This window comes from Oncorhynchus mykiss, chromosome 13 (genome assembly GCF_013265735.2).
Source record: "Oncorhynchus mykiss isolate Arlee chromosome 13, USDA_OmykA_1.1, whole genome shotgun sequence".
In the NCBI taxonomy this organism is placed as follows: domain Eukaryota; kingdom Metazoa; phylum Chordata; class Actinopteri; order Salmoniformes; family Salmonidae; genus Oncorhynchus; species Oncorhynchus mykiss.
The window spans coordinates 28,056,047-28,065,069 of NC_048577.1; the positions used below are offsets into that span (position 1 = coordinate 28,056,047).

Here is a 9,023-nt window from a genome sequence, read left to right on the forward strand (position 1 = left end):
ACTTTTTCCGCTATCTCCAGACTAGAAACTTTGTCAGAGCTAACACACCTGGATTTCCCAATAGGCCTGCGAATACAGCTATAGAGAGCATCTTGGAGTTGAACAATTTCAGATGTATATGCAATCATTCATGACTTACAGAACCCTTCTTTGGTGCCTTGAAAGACTCGATGGGAAAAGGATTTGGGGGAGGAACTTGGGGAGGACGCCTGGGAATCTGTGCTGCACAGGGTGCACTCTTTTAGTCCTCTTTTAGCACTAGACACAGCCTCATTCAATTCAAGGTGGTTCACCGTATCCACTGGTCGGGGGCCAAACTTGGAAGAATATTCTCTGATTTTGATCCTACCTGTGTCAGATGTAAAGTGGAACCAGCCACACTGTTGCATATGTTTTGGGGCTGTCATAAACTGTCAGGTTTCTGGGAATTAATATTTAAATGTTTCTCTGATATATATGACACTGTTATATATCCGTCTCCCCTTACAGCCCTTTTTGGAGTACTGCCCATGGGTACCCCCCTATCAAGAATCCAGTCGGACACTGTTGCTTATACAACTCTTTTAGCTAGACGGCTAATACTACAGAACTGGAAGATGGCAGCTCCCCCATCTTATAAATATTGGGTGAGAGATGTGTTGTGCTCTCTGAAACTAGAAAAAATTCAATTCAATTCACGTGGGAACCCCAAACTGTTTAATGAGGCTTGGGCTCCATTCCGGTCTTACTTTAAACAGTCCATCCTCTGATGGCATTCCAATTAAAACTAAAATAAGTCTGTATTTGACCCCCCTGTGACTTAAGGGTTGGAGGAGCTTGAAGTGTGAGCTTGTTTTTCCCAGTTATTTTTACATTTTGTTCACACCTACATGAATAATCATTCTATTTATTTTATTTTAAAGAATTGTAAACTTTATTTTTGGTCCAGTGGATGGTCGGTGTGTGGCCATGACTGTCTGTGAGTGGTTGCATTTCTCCACCCTTATCCCTTGACTGTTTACAGGAACAATGGTGAGGTGTTTGCTCTGTCCTTGTACTATAGATTGCCCTTTAACCTCTGTAGCCTTCTGCCTGGTGTGTTTAACTTGTCTAAAGTATGGTATCTTTAAAGCTATTTTTTTATTTGTATTTTAATTTGTATTTTTTTTCTAGTTGAGTATATTATTTATATTGCATTGTCTTGTCTGTGTGTGTGTGTAAAACTTAATAAACAGAGTTTAAAAAAAAATATATATATATATCTCCCATTTCTGTGTGTTTCTTTGTTGTTGTGTCAGTTTCAACAGCACATACAACCTGATTTCCCCTCTAAACGATATCAGTGATTTATTGCTACTTGTCAAACAACAGCGTTGTTGGTGCTTGTGCAGTTTATAAGGAGCTTGTTTTAAAAAATACAAGTAATACGATTATTGTAGCAGATGTTTGTGTATATAGCACATGTTAGGTTTTCAATTTATCCCAAACTGTTTCTGCATATTGGTTATTGATTTTGACAAGTTAAAACTGTGTTTTGACATTGGGCTATCCCACCAAGCAAAATGTCATTGAAAAGACATTGAAAATATGACTATGCAACCAAATATTTCACATTTACATTTCATGTAACATTTGGTAGTGATATATATTCATGCAACAAACTGACAATTTTTTGGTACAATTATATTAACATTGTTGGCCTGTTTTTAGAATATCATGGTTCATTCTCAGATGTGCCAAACCAAATGTACTAGAGCATGACATTTGGGACTGGGCCCTGATCCAACAACATGCCTATCGAGTGAACCCTGAAAAGAGAGAGAAGCTCCGCAGTGAGGTGGAAAGTTACTACGGATATCGCAGGAGTTTCCTCTTGAAATCAAACATGTCCGTGGCAAGGACAACTTGGTTGCTGATTATCTCTGGGGTGGGCAGTCAAAAAGATTTATGTTTTGCGTTTAGCCAGTGTGTTACCATGATCACAATTTATTTTGAGTTTTATCTGTTATTATTATCCGTATTGAAACTGCACTGTTGGTTAGGGGCTCGTAAGGAAGCATTTTACTGTTGTATTCGGCGCATGTGACTAATACAATTTTATTTGAGTTTTGTTTGGGCTCGTTCCAAGGTGAGGAGAGTTCTAGAAGCTAGTGAGTTTTAGGAAGACGAGAGTTCTAGAAACTAGTGAGTTTTAGGATTCTGTAGAAAGAAAAAGGAGAAAAAAATAATATGATAGTTTATTTTTATTTAGGAATGTGTTTTTTCTTGTTTTTAATTGTAGACAGTCAGTAGACACCATGTTTATATTGGTGAAGGTGAAGCATTGTAGTTGATTATAATGTGAAATGGAAATTATTTTCTGTTGGTGGTGCGCAAACTTGTCCAACAAAAATATAGGACATATTTGTTGTCTTAAGGGGGAAGGTGTTACAGGCTTTGGTTTTTCCATTTATGTTTTGAGGTTGGACTTTAGCACGTGTAGCTCGTTAGCACGTGTAGCTCGTTTGCAGTGATTGGTGTCACCTCGTTAGTCAGTATGTGTTACACCTTCCAGTGGACACCCCCATAGTGTCTTTCAGAGCCCCTCCTAAAAAATAAGCTAATATTTTGGGTTGGATATTGCATCCAATTAATATTTTAATCAATGGAATTTCCTTAATGTTCATTAGTCTTTCAGTTGTTAATCTTCTGTTTGTTGTGTACTAAATATTTTTGTTTATTTTCATTTTTTTTTCTTCCTGTGAAGCCATTGTGTTGCATTCATGTCTGAAATGTGCTGTGTTGAACCCAACGACTGACCAATAAACAGACTCTTGGTCCCACAGCTCTGCTCATGTCATGTTCTGTGGCCTTGCCATTCCATTTCTTGACTGCCCCTGCAACACAGAAATAAACACATTTAGTCATATTATATAAAACATTAAAAGTAATGGATATGGAGTGTCTATGGCCTCAGTTACACCTGGCACCTAAATGTGACTTCTGTCATCTGATCACTCCAAACTGCATTAGGTTCAGATCTACCAAGATGGGCCTTTGACAGTCTGGACACAGCCAGGCCACTGAATATGAATAAACAACGTAAAGAGTTGGGGTGAATGAGTGGGGAAAAGTACATTCTACACAAATGACCTTCATAATAGCAAAGAAGAAATGTGTTTGCCTGAGGGGAAATTAAATTTCATACAGCCAAAAGTGGTTAGAAATTACACCAATATCAGTGGACAATTTGCACTAATGTAATATGTAAATAAACATAGATGATGGAACATATTCCCCTTTGCTGATGTGATGAACCACTAAGGGGACATAAATATTTACCATCTAAACCATGTGTGACCTCTCTGGCTGTAGAAGTGTTCTTCCTAACCAGTCCCTCAACAGATCTCTGACTGAGCTCCACCCTCACTGGGTCTTCAGAGGAGAGGAAGGCTGAGGAGGGATGGAAGGATGAATGGATCAGTCAGTCAGTCAATAAAGTGTAGAGCTGCTGTCTGACAAAATCACTATTTTAGTAGTTCATTGAAGTAAATAAGGCTTTATGACTGCTGAATACCAACTTTCAATCACTTAGATCATGTATTTTCAAGTAGAGATACATCCTTGGGACGTCCCTAGCCCATTGAATTAGACTTTTAAAAGGGTTAAGGTTAGGGTTTAGGGTAGGGATGTCCCAAGGATCCCAGATAGCATTGACCATTGTGCATTATTCTGTCTCTTTTACATAGCAGGTGTAAAAGAAACACAGACAAGACAAGTAGGTGCGCAGGTCAATATGATCGTTTTAGTTTAAAAATAGCATCTAATTGTGCCAATCTGTATGTGGGTTGTTTGAGAAGAATGTGATTGTCAGCCCTAGCAAACCATTCTAGCACCTCATCAGGCTCTGAAAAAGTCTTCATTGATGACGTATTCCTTCTATTCCAGGGGACAGCAGAGGAACTTCATCAATTCCACTCCTTCATCAAGACATGCAGTGAACATCTGAAATTCACCCTCACCTTTGATGCGCATGAAACAAGTTATCTGGACATTTTGATTAAGAGGGAGGGGAGTGGCTTTAGCACAGACCTATACAGGAAGCCAACGGACAGGAATTCCCTGTCTGTCTGAGATACATTGGTATCGAACATGTTAAGACTCCTAGGGGAGTGGTGTCACGTGATGCAGCGAAGCTAAGAAATAGCTCCCGATAAATCTTTAACAAACTTGTACTAAAACTCGATAACTTCACCCATACTGATTACTACACTTTAGTGAAGTGTGGTGATATGCCTACAAGTCAAAAAAAGACAAGGGAAGCACCGAAACAGGCCAAGAGTCGGCGAAGAACCTCTGACCATGGCCTCCTCGGAAAAACAAGATGGCCTTATTACTGCTAGCTGAGCTGTGTCCCACTACCCTGCCTTATTACTGCTTATTACTGCTAGCTGGGCTGTGCCCCACTACCCTGCCTTATTACTGCTAGCTGGGCTGTGTCCCACTACCCTGCCTTATTACTGCTAGCTGGGCTGTGCCCCACTACCCTGCCTTATTCCTGCAGAACTAGTAGGACTGCTTTGCTGGATTATACTGACTGACGGATCAAAGAGGTCAGATCCCATGTAAACATAGCTTACTGACGGATCAATGAGGTCAGATCCCAATACCCATGTAAACATTGCTTACTGACAGATCAATGAGGTTAGATCCCCTGTAAACATAGCTTACTGACAGATCAATGAGGTCAGATCCCATGTAAACATAGCTTACTGACAGATCAATGAGGTAAGATCCCAATACCCATGTAAACATAGCTTACTGACAGATCAATGAGGCCAGATCCCAATACCCATGTAAACATAGCTTACTGACAGATCAATGAGGTCAGATCCCAATACCCATGTAAACATAGCTTACTGACAGATCAATGAGGTCAGATCCCAATACCCATGTAAACATAGCTTACTGACAGATCAATGAGGTCAGATCCCAATACCTATGTAAACATAGCTTACTGACAGATCAATGAGGTCAGATCCCAATACCTATGTATTGCGAACAGGTTGATTGTAGCGGTAGTCGTTTCGATGGTGACGTACTTTACAGTTATTTTGACCACGGTGTTTATTGGAGTCGTGGTTTCCTGGAAGAAACCGTTGTTGTGCATCATCTTTCAATGCTCCAATATCTGATAATGACCAAACCTGTATAGGCTATTTGGGAATTAAACTTTAATCAACCTGAAAGCGTTGCTTCATAGTAGAAAAATCTGTTGGGTTGGTAGAATGTGGAAAGACCCACCTCATTGGATAATATTCCTTGTAGTAGAAATATCTGTTGGATTGGTAGAATGTGGAAGTAGATTTTAAATTTATATTTATTACAAATCTGAAGTTGTCTGACTATTATATTATTATTTAATGAAAGAAATGTAAAAATGCACTTTTTGTCTGGAAATAAAATAAACATTTATCTGCGTTACCCACTCCAGTCAACAGATGGCGATGTGTGTCTTTCAGGCAATGCTATCAGCGTGAAGTATGATCTTGGAAAGTCTACACATTCTAGTTATCTCTAGTTGTGCAATTTAAATGTTTAAATATGATTTTAGCTTCGAAATTTTAGCTTCGAAATGATATAATTGTTTTCAATAAGTGAACTGGGCTCAATCAGTGGCCACGCCCAAGTGAACAGACATTGGTTGAGAACTATGAAACATGCCCTTCTCTCCCCCACTACAAAAGCCCATTGACGGAAGTCAACCTCATGTTCCAGATGAGGGCTACACAGGAAGCATGAATTTCGAATCTAGCCAGAATATAGTACGAGCTGAGCTGAGGCAACTTGGTAAGAACTTTGAATTCTTATTCACTGAAGAAGAAGTGATACATCCTAAACAGCGAGTTATCAGCTGCAGCTGGAAACCTATGTGGCCTAGGAAAGGACAGACAAGCTCCTGAGAACAACAGGGTACAACGTATCCGTTTTATGACACTACGACCAGACAGATTCTACAAGGGACGAGGGCGATCTCTGCTGGGCAAACCAGTCTTCCATCTTCGACCCATCATGACACAGGTACAAGAATGTCAATATACTTTTATAATATTCTACAGGAAGGCCGCCCAAACCGGGTGATTTCCCTGCTTTCATAGATAAAATGGCGGCTCTATCCTCCTCTTGTTATAGTCCAAATTAAATTACTCTCTTTTTTTATCATCAATAACGTACCTGAAAAAGGGGAGAAATAATCACGAGAGTGATACGATATCATTTCCTCAATGAGAACTTTTAGTTCAATGAGGAAAGACCGCGATTTCCCCGGGAACTTGGGTGGAGACCAGAGCAATCGATCTCAGGCTCATAGATTAAGAGCATTTAGTAGACAGATTAACACTTCTACCCTTCCATTAGGCACCACAAAATAAAGTAATCAATATAACGTTTACACATTCCTCTCACAATTCGTACCCTTTGTACGCTTGACGGATTTGAACTATGTAACACAATTATATGAATGTTATCAATCTCTATCAACTAATACTGAATGCATGATATTTTTAACCTTAGATGTTTTAAGATCCTCACATACTATGAACTTACTAATACTTTTTAATGTATAACAGGCTATGAATATTACCAATAACCTGTCACACATGGTGTTGAGTCTAAATCTACCCTTCCTCACACTTTCGGAGTTTATATCAACATATAACTCTACTATAGCATGATCTGTGAGGGCGGCGGGCATTGAACATTATGCCAGTACACCCATGACTGCGGGACATTGAGGAAAATGTCTCATTGGGCCAGCTGATGGGCCCTGGGCAAATCTCTTGTACTGGAAGTACTCTGACATGACTTCCTCTGGTGTAATCATGCCTTAGTCAAGAGCTCCTTGTAAAAGACAACCAAACTCCTCCTGACCATACTGACTGAAGGCCTCTCTGACTAAGAACCACACAGAGACCTGCATTTTGTAGTCGGTTTAATAATACTTGTGAAAACTGACTTCAGGTGATTGAGGGATCTAGTCTTGATTAAACGTCATAGGAAGTTTTATCATGTGGAGGTTTCATTCAGGTCTCTGTTTAATTAAATCATATGTTTGTCTCTGACAGGAGAGAGACCAGACTCTCCTTCTGACAGCAGGAAGAGTCCTTCAGGGAAACCAGACCCTGAGACGTCCAAACCAGCAGGACGACATCACTGCCCCCAGTGTGGAAAGAGTTTTACTCAGTTAGGGAGCCTGAGAACACACAAGAGAATACACACTGGAGAGAAGCCTTACCACTGTTCCCAATGTGGAATGACGTTTACCCAGTTAGGGAGCCTGCAAATGCATGAGAGGAACACACAGGGGAAAAACTTTTCCAATGTTCCTATTGTGGAAAGAGTTGTACCCAGTTAGGGAGCCTGAAGGAGCATGAGAGAAGACACACTGGAGAAAAGCCTTACCAATGTTCCCATTGTGGAAAGCATTTTGCACAGTTAGGAAACCTGAACCAGCATGAGAGGACACACACAGGAAAAATGACGTACCACTGCTCCCACTGTGGAAAGAGAGTTACCCGGTTAAGGTACCTGAAAGAGCATGAAAGAATAGATACAAATATGCCGGAGGAGAAGCCATACCACAGCTCTCATTGTGGAAAAACATTTTCCCAGTCAGAGGACCTGAAAACACATGAGAGAGGCTGTGTTCTGAATTGTGTTTTTGACTGAGAATGTGTGTTTTTGTTTGGGCTGTCAGACTTGAGATAACTTTGTGTAATGTTAGTGTACTATTTTTTTATTGCGATTAATCCATTGTCTGAAAGTGTTGAAAATACACTGAAAGCATCCAAAATGCATACTATATACCGCTAAAATCTACAATTTCATGTAAAAACAAGATAACATGGAGGTTAAATAAAGTGCGCTTTATCAAAGTAACATATTGTGACCCGTCCACTGAGGGGCGCTGTAGATTCAGAATATCCATAACAACTACAGGTCAAACAGGGAAATGGTTCACATCGTTTTTCCACCATTCATTTTCCCACAGGGCTGTGTTTTGTTTAGGCTCACCCTGGTGTGACGTTTTGATAACCATGTGAATCTCTCTAGGACAAGGTGACTGAGGGCACACCATGTGTTGTGAATCTGTTGTAATGTTTTTAATATTGTATAACTGCCTTTATTTTGCTGTACCCCAGGAAGAGTAGCTGCTGCCTTGGCAGGAACTAATGGAGATCCTTTATTCACGGATTCGAAAATGCTAATTAGCATCAAAGTAGACGACATGCAAGACTACTACTAATAATAATAAACTTCTTCCATTAAGTATGATGGAGGCCACTAAGACTACAAATCCCTGCTGCTCCACGGATTCAGACTACACATAATAATAATAACAAACTTCTTCCATTAAGTATGATGGAGGCCACTAAGACTACAAATCCCTGCAGCTCCATGGATTCAGACTACACATAATAATAATAATAACAAACTTCTTCCATTAAGTATGATGGAGGCCACTAAGACTACAAATCCCTGCAGCTCCATGGATTCAGACTACACATAATAATAATAACAAACTTCTTCCATTAGGTATGATGGAGACAACTAAGCCTATAAATCCCTGCAGCTCCACGGATTCAGACTACAAATAATAATAATTATAATAAACTCCTTCCAAAAAGTGTGATGGAGGTCACTATGTTCTTGGGGACCTTTAATGCTGCAGAAATGTTTTTGGTACCCGTCCCCAGATTTGTGCCTTGCCACAATCCTGTCTTGGACCTCTACGGACAATTCCTTTGACCTCATGGCTTGGTTACCTGTGGGACCATATATAGACAGGTGTGTGCATTTCCAAATCATGTCCAATCAATTGAATTTACCACAAGTGGCCTCCAATCAAGTTGTAGAAACATCTCAAGGATGATCAATGGAATCGGGTTGCATCTGAGCTCAATTTCGAGTCTCATAGCAAAGGGTCTGAATACGTGCATAATTGTAAAAAAACAACTGTTTTTGGTTTGTCATTATGGGGTATTGTGATGTCATTATGGTGTATT

The 9,023-nt window shown here is 39.9% G+C and overlaps 1 long non-coding RNA gene across 1 annotated transcript; it reads left to right on the forward strand.

The window, feature by feature from the left end:
* The first annotated feature begins 5,719 nt into the window (after positions 1-5,719).
* LOC118938252 lies at positions 5,720-8,622 on the forward strand. The gene is made up of 2 exons (XR_005035510.1): positions 5,720-6,039; positions 7,083-8,622. It is a non-coding gene; the product is annotated as an uncharacterized LOC118938252 (long non-coding RNA).
* The last annotated feature ends 401 nt before the right edge of the window (positions 8,623-9,023 follow it).